Below are 10,280 nucleotides of genomic sequence, written 5' to 3'. Positions count from 1 at the left end.
ATCATATTGACTTGCTGAGTCAATAGTTTATTCTGAGCCAATATGGCATTCAGAGCATTAATTTCAAGAACTCCCTTCTTCTGAGGCGTCCCATTACTTACAGGATTCCTCTCAGAAGTGTACATGAACTGGTTATTAGCAACCATGTCAATGAGTTCTTGAGCTTCTGCAGGCATTTTCTTTAGGTGAATGGATCCACCTGCAGAATGGTCCAATGACATCTTTGATAGCTTAGACAGACCATCATAGAATATATCCAGGAAGGTCCATTCTGAAAGCATGTCAGAAGGACACTTTTTGGTCAGTTTCTTATATCTCTCCTAAGCTTCATAGAGGGATTCACCTTCCTTCTGTCTGAAGGTTTGGACATCCACTCTAAGTTTACTAAGCTTTTGAGGAGGAAAGAACTTGGCTAAGAAAGCCTTGACCAGCTTATCCCAAGAGTTCAGGCTATCCTAAGGTTGAGAGTCCAACCATACTCTAGCTCTATCTCTTACAGCAAATGGGAAAAGCATAAGCCTGTAGACCTCTGGATCAACCCCATTGGTCTTAACAGTATCACAGATCTGCAAGAATTCAGTTAAGAACTGAAAAGGATCTTCAGATGGAAGTCCATGAAACTTGCAGTTCTGTTGCATCAGAGAAACTAATTGAGGTTTAAGCTCAAAATTGTTTGCTCCAATGGCAGGGATTGAGATGCTTCTTCCATGTAAATTGGAATTTGGTGCAGTAAAGTCACCAAGCATCCTCCTTGCATTGTTATTATTTTCAGCCATATTGTCTTCTTTTTCAAAAATTTCTATCAGATTGTCTCCAGAGAGTTGTGCTTTAGCTTCCCTTAGCTTCCTCTTCAGAGTCCTTTCAGGTTCAGGATCAGCTTCAACAAGAATGTTCTTATCCTTGTTCCTGCTCATATGAAAAAGAAGAGAACAGAAAATAATAGGGATCCTCTTTGCCTCAGTAAAGAGAGGTTCCTTTATGTACGTAGAAGAAGAGAAGAATATGATAAGGAGAAGAGAAAAACTCGAACACAGAGAGGGAGATGGGGTTCGAATTTTGAGTGGAAGAGAAGTGTTAGTAGATGAATAAATAAGTAGAAGGGGATGAGAGGTGAGAGAATTTCAAAAGTTTAACAAAATAAAATAAAAATATTTTAAATTTAAATGTAAAATTCGAAATTAAAATTGAAGTTAAATTAAAATTAAAATAATTAGTTAATTAAAATAAAATTTTTGAAAAAGAGGGAAGGAATTTTCGAAAATTAAAGGTAGAGAGTTAGTTAGGCAGTTTTGAAAAAGATAAGAATCAAACGAAAAGTTAAGTGGTTAATTGAAAAAGATTTGAAAATCAAATTTTGAAAAAGATAAGAAGTTAAAAAAGATTTTGAAATCAAATTTTGAAAAAGATGTGATTGAAATTTAATTTGAAAAAGATTTAAAAAGGAAATTAAAGAGATTTGATTTTTGAAAATTAAAGTTGATTACTTGACTAACAAGAAACTAAAAGATAGGATTTTAAAATTTAAAGAATGAACCTTTCTTAATAGGCAAGTAACAACTTTGAAAAATTTTGAATCAAAACATTAATTGTTGATAATATTTTCGAAAATTATGAGATAAAATTAAGAAAAAGATTTTTGAAAAAGATTTTTAAAATTTTCGAAAATAAATAAGAAAAATGAAAAAGATTTTGAAAAAGATAAGATTTTTAAATTGAAAATTTGATTTGACTCATAAGAAACAATTAAATTTTGAAAAGTTTTGAAAAAGTCAACTCAAATTTTCGAAAATTTATGAGTGAAAAAGGAAAAGATATTTTTTTTATTTTTGAATTTTAATAAAGAAAGAGAAAAACATCAAAAAGACTCGATGCATGAAAATTTTGGATCAAAACATGTGATGTATGCAAGAACACTATGAATGTCAAGATGAACACCAAGAACACTTTGAATGTCAAGATGAACACCAAGGACTTATTTTTGAAAGATTTTCAAGAAAAGAAAACATGCAAGACACCAAACTTAGAAATTTTTAATGCTTAGACAATATGAATGCAAGAATGCATATGAAAAACACCATACAACACAAAACAATATAATATGAAGATCAAACAAGAAAGTTTATCAAGAACAACTTGAAGATCATGATGAATGCAATGCATGAATGCAATTTTCGAAAAAATGCAAGATGAATATGCAATTGACACCAAACTTAAAATTTGACACAAGACTCAAACAAGAAACATAAAAAATATTTTTGATTTTTATGATTTTATAAATTTTTTTGGATTTTTCGAAAATTATTTGAAAAAGAAAAATAAGGATTTCAAAATTTTTAATATGAATTCCAGGAATCTTGCACTCTTAGTCTAAAGCTTCAGTCCATGAATTAGACATGGCTCACTAGCCAGCCAAGCTTTCAGTGAAAGCTTCGGTCCAAAACACTAGACATTGCCAATGGCCAGCCAAGCTTTAGAATGCAAACCAGTCATACAACAGCAAATTTGATTAGCAACAACTAGCTTGCTCTTGTGATGATGGTTTGGAAGCCTCAGTCCAAATGAATTTAGACATGGCTTTACAGCCAGCCAGGCTTTAACATGCTTCATGAAACACTAGAATTCATTCTTAAAAATTTTGAAGAAAAAATATATTATTTTTTTGAAAGTATTTCGAAAATTAAAAGAATAAAAACAAAAACTTAAAATTAAAATAAAGTTACCTAATCTGAGCAACAAGATGAACCGTCAGTTGTCCAAACTCGAACAATCCCCGGCAACGGCGCCAAAAACTTGGTACGCATGTTCATGATCTTATATCTATTTCACAACTTCGTACAACTAACCAGCAAGTGCATTGGGTCGTCCAAGTAATAAACCTTACGTGAGTAAGGGTCGATCCCACAGAGATTGTCGGCTTGAAGCAAGCTATGGTCACCTTGTAAATCTCAGTCAGGCGGATTCAAATAGTTTTGTAAAGTGATGAATAAAAGATAAATAGAATATAACTAAGATAGAGATACTTATGTAATTCATTGGTGAGAATTTCAGATAAGCGTATAGAGATGCTTTCGTTCCTCTGATCTATGCTTTCCTGCTGTCTTCATCCAATCAATCCTACTCCTTTCCATGGCAAGCTTTATGTAGGGCATCACTGTTGTCAATGGCTACATCCCATCCTCCTGTGAAAATGGTCCAATGCGGTGTCACTGCATGGCTAATCATCTGTCGATTCTCGATCATACTGGAATAGGATTTACTATCCTTTTGCGTCTGTCACTACGCCCAGCACTTGCGAGTTTGAAGCTCGTCACAGCCATCCCTTCCCAGATCCTACTCGGAATACCACAGACATGGTTTAGACTTTCCGGATCTCAGGAATGGCCATCCATGGGTTCTAACTTATACCACGAAGACGCTAATAACTCGGACTCGGTCCCCTGTATTAGATATCCAAGAGATATCCATTCAATCGAAGGTAGAACGGAAGTGGTTGTCAGGCACGCGTTCATAGGGGAATGATGATGACTTTGTCACGATCATCACATTCATGTTGAAGTGCGAATGAATATCTTAGAAGCGGAATAAGTTGAATTGAATAAAAAAACAGTAGTACTTTGCATTAATCCTTGAGGAACAGTAGAGCTCCACACCTTAATCTATGGAGTGTAGAAACTCTACCGTTGAAAATACATAAGTGATAATGGTCCAGGCATGGCCGAATGGCCATCCCCCAAACGTGATCTAAAGATGAAAGTAAAGATGAAAACTCAATAGTAAAAAGTTCTATTTATAAAAACTAGTTACTAGGGTTTACAGAAGTAAGTAATTGATGCAGAAATCCACTTCCGGGGCCCACTTGGTGTGTGCTTGGGCTGAGCATGAAGTTTACACGTGGAGAGGTCATTCTTGGAGTTGAACACCAGTTTGTAACGTGTTTCTGGCGTTGAACTCTACTTTGCAACTTGTTTCTGGCGCTGAACACCAGACTGCAACATAGAACTGGCGTTCAACGCCAGTTTGCATCATTTAAACTCGGGCAAAGTATGGACTATTATATATTGCTGGAAAGCCCTGGATGTCTAATTTCTAACGCAATTGGAAGCGCGCCATTTGGAGTTCTGTAGCTCCAGAAAATTCACTTTGAGTGCAGGGAGGTCAGAATCCAACGGCATCTGTAGTCCTTCTTCAACCTCTGAATCTGATTTTTGCTCAGGTCCCTCAATTTCAGCCAGAAAATACCTGAAATCACAGAAAAACACACAAACTCATAGTAAAGTCCAGAAATGTAATTTTTAATTAAAAACTAATAAAAATAGACTAAAATCTAATTAAATTATACTGAAAACTATGTAAAAACACTGCCAAAAAGCGTATAAATTATCTGCTCATCAGAGTCCCCTTTCCTTACCAAAGGTTCCCAAAAGTTTGCCGATCACCTTTTCTTACCGAAGGATAATCTCTATTCGATCACCTTCCCTTACCGAAGGATCATCTCGATTATCTTTTCTTTGGCGGTTAGCTTCCCTTACCGAAGGATCATCCCTTCAGTTCAATTTACAAACAGGGTTGTTTAGGTATACACAAGGAGACGATCATGCAAGAAGATAGACAGATATAACGATAAACAGAATATGTGAAATAATGATACCATAGTTATATGGCACAGGATATGCATGTACTCTCTAATTAAAGAGATATTAGTAACATAATGGCATAAATTAAAAGATCTTATTAAAACACATAAAATAGGGCATATTGAATAATCGAACAAAGCTTATAAAGAGTATGTACTTTTGACCTAAAGGAATATTAATAACATAATGACATAACGTAAAGAATCATATTAATGCACATAATGAAAAATAGTGCATATTTAACAATTGAACAAAGCTTATAAAAAGGGATGTACTCTTGATCTAAAGGAATATTAATAACATAATGACAAAATTAAAGGATCATATTAATGCACATAATGAAAATATGGCATATTAAATAATCGAACAAAGCTTATAAAAAGGCATATACTCTTGTCTTTAATGGGATATTAATGACATAATGGCATAAATTAAAGGATCATATTTTTAATGTACATAATGAAAATATGGTAGCTTAAATAATTGAACAAGATTTATAAAAAGACATGTACTCTCGACTTAAATGGCTTGTAAGGTAGTAGTAACAATTATAGGAATAACATTCATCATGAAACTTCACAAATATGCAGGTACTCTTGATCAAAAGGTTTTAAACAATTATGGCTTTGTATATGGGGAAAACTTTGAATACAAACATGATATATGTGTTTAAAGGAATGAAAAAAGAGGAGTAATGCCACAGGACACACAACCATGATAACATGATAAGGACAACATAGATGGTAAAAAAAAAAACAGAGTATAATACATGCCAAACATAAAAGTAAAAAGCATAATTCCCTACTTTTTCTAACGCCTCTTTATTGACTATAAGGTTGAATTTTGTGTTTGCACACAGAATATTTTTGTAGGAAGAGAAGGAGGAGGATTAGTGTTTGAGAGGGGTGATTTTCTACCTATCGGTGTACCCTTATTTATATACTTTTGGTGGTAAGTGTGATTGAGGTATTTTTTAAATTCAAAAGAAGGGTGGTTGTTAGATTTCTATCTGTAATTTAAAATTCTAAACCTATCTCCTAATTGATTTTCAAATTTCAAAAATCAAATTTTCTAGAAAGGATGCGGGGCAGTTGTTACAACACAAACAGAGATGTGCTACAAAATAAGACATGGAAAAAAGATATTTCTTAAATTCACTAAATTTTATAAAAGAACAACTACTTAAAGAATAAAGAACTGATTCTACAAATATGCAACATGAAGAAAAAAATGGTTGAGAATACAACACAAAGATGAAAACTTACATTAAATAATACTGAACCAGAAAAAAGTTAAATAGGATCTTCAATAGAAGCCACATTTGAAGACGAACCAACAATCCACTAATTATACATGTTTTGATAGAAAAGATAATATCATTGCTACTCATATTACTAAAAAAAATGAAGAAACAGTTATAAAAAATAAGTTGGAAGGCAATAGAAAAAACTAAACTAACCACATTTACAACACGATCTTCAACACGTTCAATCAACTTTATCATAAATTCATGGGTAAGAACTTTATAAACATTATACACAGTGCATATTGTGTCACTCTCAACGGGCTGAGGATTAACCATGAATACCAATTTTTTTTAAATCAATTTGTACAAAAAATTAGATGCATCCAAGTGAAATTGATTGTTCTAATAATGGAAGAATAACAAAATCAATATCTGAATATAGAAGGACAAAAAGAATGAAAGAAGCCATAAAGATCAAAGACATGAATATAGAAGGTATAAAATTTCACATAATATACTATTTTAGAAATCTTTTAGAGGACCTTAACTACTTCTCATATAAATTCTCAATATTAGTTGTAAATTATACACCTTTTTAGTATTACTTATAACATTATATAGAATAAATTAATTGTTATCAAACTCATAGTTGTAAATTATCCACCTTTTTCACTAGAATTTAACATTTGATGTAAATAAATACATAATAATAAATTGATTTAGTTTAGAAGACATTTGTCAAGAAACTAACCAGATGAAGGAGTCATCAAGTATTAAAACCTCAGAACATTTTCTTTACATTAAGTTTTGAACATCATTGTGGAGAATTATTAATACATTGCAACCACCAGCATTATTAACAAAAACGTTTACTTTGCATCTACACAAACACAATAACAACAAAATTTTTTCTAAATAGTTGAAAAGCTATAAACTAAGCAAAAAATCTACTAATTAACAATGTATAAATAGGAATTAATAGAGTTTATAACATAATCTCAAAACTCCATCACAACAATGTGTCAACCAAAGGTGACAAAAAAACCTTAGATTGGACTGCATTTATTTTTTCACCACACAAACAAACTGAGTACTACCAATTCTTATTATTAGAGATAGATGTAATTGTACCAATAACCAAAACACACAAGGATCCTACAATTTATATAATTTTATGATCCAAAAATAATATATAATGAGTGATGAGTGCATATTTTATACGCTTTTTGACATCATTTTCATATAGTTTTTAGTAGTTTTTATTTAGTTTTTATTAAGTTCTTATAGGTTTTAGTGTTAAATTCACATTTTTGGATTCTAGTATGAGTTTCTGTATTTTTGGACAATTTCAGGTATTTTTCTGGCTGAAATTGAGGAGTTGGAGCATAAGTCTGATTCAAAGACAAAGAAAGCACTGCAGATGCTGTCCAGATCTGACTTGCCTCCATTTGAAAGAGCTTTTTTGGAGTTACAGAAGTCTAAATGGAGCACTCTCAACGGCTATGGAAAGCTGACTTCCAGAGCTTTCTAGTAATATTTAATACTCTATACTTTGCTTTAGATTAGAAGGCCCAAAACTGGCGTCCAATGCCAGCTTCCTGCCCCCTTTCCGGCGTCCAACGCCCAAAGAGTAGAGCCGAGCATCCAAAGGCCCAGAGAGGACCTCCTAGTTGGCATTTCACGCCCAATGAGTCTCATAGTACGTGGATCTCATCAAAGCTCAGCCCAAACACTCACTAAGTGGGCCCAAGAAGTGGATTTTAGCACTAAATAGACTGTTTCACCCTAACTAGTCATCTGTTTGGTATTTAAGGGATTAAATCTATGTAACTATCATCACTTTTTCTCATTATACATGTTTATCATTGTCTTCTACCTCAGTATAAGTTTCTAAACCTCCTAGGTTGAGGGGAGGAGCCCTGCTGAGTCCTATGAATTAATAAAAGTATTTCTGTTTCTTCTTCGATCCGTGCTTGATCTATCTCTAAGATGTATATCCCGATCTTCATCGTGGTGAATAAGATGATCTAACCAATTAGCTCTGTTCATCACATTAAGACAAACGTGCCTGACAAACACCCGCATCTACTTGGGTTCAGAATGCGTCTTTCACTAGACAAGGACGAACTAACAGCTATGTTTATATATCTCTCAGACGGCTAATCCACGAGCTTCACCCTCAATCAGAATGGATCTGCACTAAACCTGGGGTTCAGATCTAGAGGAGTATTGGCAGCTGCTCAAACCAATGTCAATCACATATTGCCTGCCATTGAAAAAATTACTCACAAGCAAAAAGAGTAGTAATACCGGAGTTAATTCAGAAAGGCAAAGCAACTCCAATCCTCAACTCTATCTTTAAAGTATTAGCACCATATTATAATAATCCCATAATTCTAACACAATTCCGTATCCAACAACACCTTCTACCCTTTTTTCATATTCCTATTGATGATTTTAAGGCATACATTACCCTTACAACTTTAAACAAACTTCTAATCTGCCTAACTAAGACCTGCAAGATAACCATAGCTTGCTTCAAACCACAATCCTCGTGGGATCGACCCTGACTCGCTCAGGTATTACTTGGACGACCCAGTGTAGTTGTTCATACAGCTGTACGAAAGTATGGAGATTCGTGCACTAAGTTTTTAGTGCTGTTGCCAGGGATTGTTGAGTTTGGACAAACTAAAGGATTGTTTTGCTTCATAGATTAGATAATTTTTATTTTTTATTTTTAATTGAGTTTTGAGTTCTTGAATCTTTTAATTTTATTCTTGTTAAAAATTTTTGTGTTCTTTGAGTCTTTAGTTTTTGCAAGAGTATAACTTTGATTAAAGTCTTTTATTTTTATTTTCTTCTTCTCTAAATTTTTGAAAATTTCATAACCTTTTTCAAAAAATATTTTTCTTTTCTTTGTTTAATTTGTGTTCTTGGTTTGAATCCTGCATGTTCATGCTTTTCAATTCCAAAAATTTTAAAACTTTTCAAAAACCTTTTTCATATAGTTTATTTTTGGCATCCTCTGAATTGTCTTTGAGTCCTTCTTTTAAAAATCTTTCAAAAATATTTTTTCTTTGTTTAATTCTTGTGTCAAATTTTTAAGTTTGGTGTTTTCTTGTTTATTTTCTTGTGTTTTTTGAAAATTTTGTTTTGGTTTTCTAAAAATTTTAAGTTTGGTGTTATTTTTATGTTCTTGAGTTCTTTGAGTCTTTAATTTTTTATCTTTGTATTTCTTCAAAGTGTTCTTGAGTCTTGTATGTGTTTAGATCTTAAAATTTTTAAGTTTAGTGTCCCCTTGTATTTTTCTCCAAATTTTCAAAAATAAAGGGGTGCTAGATCTAAAAATTTTAAGTCTTGTGTCTTTTACTTGTTTTTCTCTTTCATCATTAAATTCAAAAAAATATCTTATCTATTTTTATTTCAATTAATTTTTGAATTTTTTAGTTCAAAAGTCAGATTTTAATTTTAGAAATTTTAATCTTATCTTATCTTATTTCAAAAATTCAAAAATCAAATCTTTTTCAAAATAAAAAATCATATCTTTTTCAAAATCTTATCTTATCTTATTTCATATTTAAAATTTCAATTTTCAAATTTTCAAAATTTGAAAATTTCAGTTTTGAAATTCAATTTCAAAATCCAAAATTTAAATTTCAAATTTTCATTTTCAAAATTTAACTTTTTCAAAAATCAAATTTCTTCTCAAATCTCTATCTTATCTTATTGACTTTTTCAAAATTCAAAATTTTCAATTTCAAATTTCAAAATTTAAAATTTAATTTTCAAATTTCAAATTTTAAATTCAAACCTTTTATTAATTAATTACTTATCTTCTCTCTCTCTCTCTCTCTCTCCTTTTTCAAAACTTCCTAACTAAGTCCTATCTTCCTTAATTTTTGAAAATATCTCTCTATCTTCTCTCTCATCTTTTTCAAAACCACTTAACCAACTCTCTTCTCTTAATTTTTGAAAATTCTTTTCTCCTTCTCCATTCTATATTTTCGAATTTTAATTATAAAATTTTAAATTCCTTTTAATTAATTAATTGTAATTTCGATCTAATTAAATAAATAAAATAAAAACAAAAATATTTTAATTCTTATTCACCTCTTTTACTTCTATCTCTTCTTCTACTCCTTCTATCTTCTTCCTTCTTCATCTTCTACCTTTCTTAATCATGAACCAAAGTGGGAATGAAGAGTTTAAGAGAACTCTGGGATCTTATACAACTCCCACTGCTCACTTCTATGGAAGAAGTATCAGCATACCTCAAATCAGAGCTAGTAGCTTTGAATTAAACCCTCAACTGATTACTCTGCTGCAGCAGAACTGCTAGTATTCTGGGCTTCCTCAGGAAGAACCTACAGAATTCCTTGCAGATTTCTTAAGGATTGCTA

The 10,280-nt window shown here is 31.9% G+C and overlaps 1 non-coding gene across 1 annotated transcript; it reads left to right on the top strand.

The window, feature by feature from the left end:
- The first annotated feature begins 275 nt into the window (after positions 1–275).
- LOC112788015 (small nucleolar RNA R71) lies at positions 276–383 on the top strand. The gene has a single exon (XR_003195395.1). It is a non-coding gene; the product is annotated as a small nucleolar RNA R71 (small nucleolar RNA).
- The last annotated feature ends 9,897 nt before the right edge of the window (positions 384–10,280 follow it).

Source organism: Arachis hypogaea, chromosome 20 (genome assembly GCF_003086295.3).
Source record: "Arachis hypogaea cultivar Tifrunner chromosome 20, arahy.Tifrunner.gnm2.J5K5, whole genome shotgun sequence".
NCBI classification, from domain to species: domain Eukaryota; kingdom Viridiplantae; phylum Streptophyta; class Magnoliopsida; order Fabales; family Fabaceae; genus Arachis; species Arachis hypogaea.
Note: the sequence above shows the minus strand (reverse complement) of the source record. Positions and strands in the feature narration are given on the sequence as shown.